At 44.4% G+C, this 3,328-nt stretch overlaps 1 long non-coding RNA gene across 2 annotated transcripts; it reads right to left on the minus strand.

The window, feature by feature from the left end:
• Positions 1 to 398: 398 nt before the first annotated feature.
• LOC120442847 lies at positions 399 to 2,995 on the minus strand. 2 transcript variants are annotated; one of them, XR_005614981.1, is made up of 3 exons: positions 1,397 to 2,995; positions 711 to 827; positions 399 to 581 (listed from the first exon to the last, which is right to left on the minus strand). It is a non-coding gene; the product is annotated as an uncharacterized LOC120442847 (long non-coding RNA). The 2 variants fall into 2 exon arrangements; XR_005614980.1 differs by lacking the exon at positions 1,397 to 2,995 and adding an exon at positions 1,061 to 1,360.
• Between the last annotated feature and the right edge of the window lie 333 nt (positions 2,996 to 3,328).

Below are 3,328 nucleotides of genomic sequence, written 5' to 3' on the forward strand. Positions count from 1 at the left end.
TTCTTGGTTTAACCCCCTGACTCCTTTTTTTCCTTTAGTGGTTAGTTATACGATAGTGAAAATGTCACGTGGGGCCAAAGGCCTGTACATAACTGGACTCAAGTGCAAGACTGACGTGCAGAGGTGGTACAGTTAACTTAACACAAACTTTAACACAAAACACAGAGTTATACTTGACATGGGAAGCATAACCTGGAAATCTCGCATGGCACTAACACACAATATTTGACATGGTAGGGATTCTAGCGTGGTAGCCTGAGGGAGGTAACTCAAGGGGAGACTGGTGGCGTTGCGGTCGTGAGGTCCCACTGAGGAAAGAGGAAGAGGGGGTTAGTGGTTACAGCGGCTGGTCCAGAGATAACAAGGATTTGAGATTGTTTTGAGTGACTTACTTTTGCAGGTGGAGTCATAGGCTTGGAGGGGGAGGCAGAGGTTTGAGTGGCAGGCTGATAGCATTAACAACAGGCTGACCTGAATTTCAGGAGTCCTGGTAAGTTGCGGTGTCAGGAGGGCAAGCAGGTGAGTGTGGTGGGTGTTTTCTTCCTGGAGCATAGCGTGAATCTGTGTGTGAGTCCACGGAGCTAGAGGATATAGAAAGCAAGGTAAGTAATATAAGGACATGGATCTTGAGCAAAAAGAGTGAGCCTATTACCAACATAAGTGAGTTGATGGACCAGCGGCGAAGGGACGGTGATGCTGTTCATAAATACCTCTCTGCTGATTGCCACGGATAACTTCCAGGTGAGCTGCCCTGGTGAGAGAATGGCAGCTTCGGCCAGAGGTGGACACTGGAGAAAAGGCACATCCAGACCATGACAGGAAGCAGTCTATGAATAATTAAAAGTGTCAATAGGTAAGTTTGGTTTGGCTTGTAAAGCTATTTAAACGGTTAAAAGCAGTCAGTTCGCCTCTAGGCTTTGTTAACAAGTTATACAACAGTTATTCTTTAACACAACCAATATGACCAGCCTTTCTGGTAGGTTTAGCAATGTTCTGCTTATTCAGTCTAGCCCTAGGTTTTAAAGGAGTCTTATAGGGTAGGGGACTTGAATAGTCCTACCTTCTTTTCCTTTGCAAGAAAAAGGTTGGAGCATAGCTGTGAATTGTACAGAGTTGGAAAAGAATAAGAAATTAAAGAGACATAGCCAGGAGTGAGAGATGAATAGTGTCCACTGTCGAACGAGGGGCAGAGGAAAGAATAGTCCAGCAGAAAGAGAGGCAGATTAGAGAGGCTGAAAAGACCACTAAAGAGGGAGAAGAAGACCAAATAAATGATGGCAGTGAAAAATTGGAAATCAGAGCCCCCAGCTAAGACACCGGGAGACAGGAAGTAGGAAGTAGCTGATCTCATTCCTGACTTCTCTTTGAGAGGCCTCATCGATGTGACACGCATTACCATCGCGGCTCTCGTCTCGGGCCTCATCGTCACTTCCCGTCACTGTTGTCTCTCTGCAGCCGGCGATGATCACAGCCTCTCCTTAACACGCAGAGCCAACGCACCACGCCGCTCTCCCTCCCTGTCATCTCCTTCTCCGGACCCACTGTCACGAAGATAAATAAGAACTAAGAAGTCAGTGAGAATTTTCCAACAGTCACTCTCTCCAGGCGGATTTTTCTGCACTGTTTCTTCTCTCCGCTGTGAAGCTGCAGGATTATCTCGGGGGCTGTCGGGCTATTCGAGGTCAGGACGAGTATTTAAAGGTCTGCTACACAGTGATGGAACAGCGCGGAAGAAAAAGTATTCACAGAGTGACACAAATTAAATCTGTGTGAGTCGAGTTTGCAAAGAGTGCGAACCCCCGATACAGGTGTCAGCTCCCATTCTGCTGAGGAGGCCGAAGTCGCCATGGAAGCTGAACTCATCAGGTTCATTTCAAAGTAACATCAGGTGCATTTGCAACCCTGGAATGGTTAAACTAAATTACACGTCTACAGAGAAGATGCCCTATAGGGTTTCTTTAATGTGTGTGTTCTGTGGGTTGTACAGGCAAACCATTTAAAAACTCCAAATGTTCACTCTCTCTTCTTGTAGTTAAGCATTACACATCATGTATTCTTCCACGCACATAGATAAAAAACACTTAATGGTACTCATCTGCCAACCCAGCTCCACAGAACAGCAAATCACCAAATTATACCTCCCCTTCTTATTAAACTGCAAGACTATAATTCAGTACTTGCCGTGTGACAGACTTTTTTGTTTCCTTTTCTGCCACTTTTCTTTTTTTTGCCTTTTTTTTTGGAAGAGAAATGTACTCTAACCACCCATGAGTGGAAAATGGGACATACGGTGTTTGTTGACTAGAGTTCATAATTTCTATCAAGCACCGTGCATCTGTTTTTGTTTGAGAACCAAAAAGCAGACGTCCTCACGGTCGCAGCCGGAGAGGATTCAGACAGACAAACGGATGCTTGAAACAGACACAGACTATGAGGAGAGGCTGACGCAGAGATGGGATGAGAGAAAATGACGGGGAGAAAAATTGACACAGGAAAGTGGAAACCCAGTAGGAAACGAACACTTTCATTTTCTATTGTCGCAGGAGAAGGCTGGCGCCATTGCCAAAGTGACCAAATTGACTACACTGTCATTTTCTTTCAAATCAAACCTATATTTAAGAAGAGGCAGGCATGTGTCATTACAATACCTCTTTATGTCTGCACTTCTGATTACGGAACCGTCAGGGATGTGCCCTTGGATATACTCAGACTTCACCAGTGTTAGTATAAGTGACTGCCCCATATGTTGTCCTGATTTCCCTGCTACATTTACCAAATTCATATACATTCATTTAACAAGATCCACACCCAGAGAGGCTAGAGTATTGCTGGCTAATGCGGAATATAGCTTTCTGGCAGAAAAATCATACAGGCATAGAAATCTTTCTGAATATCGAGCATTTATTTGTTAGTTTTTGTCACAAAAACACTTCTGAATATCTGCTTTGTGCTTTTGTTCCATTTGCTATTGACTCTTGAATAAAGGTATCATGTGCACCGGAGTTCACACAAAGTTTGCAGGAGAGATTATGGAAGAGCTTGAAAGCTTTAGCGCACAAGGTTATGAGCTAATACCTCAACAACAGGGAGCCAGATGAGCGTTGTTGATGCCATGAAGGAAAAGGACAATGTGCAGTATTTTTGATTCCTGCAGCACATGATTGTGCTGTCACAGCCTGGGCAAAGTGCTGGATGTGCATATGCACACACACACTCACAACTTTTCACATTCCAACATGGTGACATCTTCCTCCATGCTCAGATGTTAATCCCTAGATTACTTTGTCTGCCTTCTAAACAGCTAACGTGTGACCTGTAAGGTTATGAA

Source organism: Oreochromis aureus, linkage group 11 (assembly GCF_013358895.1).
Source record: "Oreochromis aureus strain Israel breed Guangdong linkage group 11, ZZ_aureus, whole genome shotgun sequence".
Taxonomy (NCBI): domain Eukaryota; kingdom Metazoa; phylum Chordata; class Actinopteri; order Cichliformes; family Cichlidae; genus Oreochromis; species Oreochromis aureus.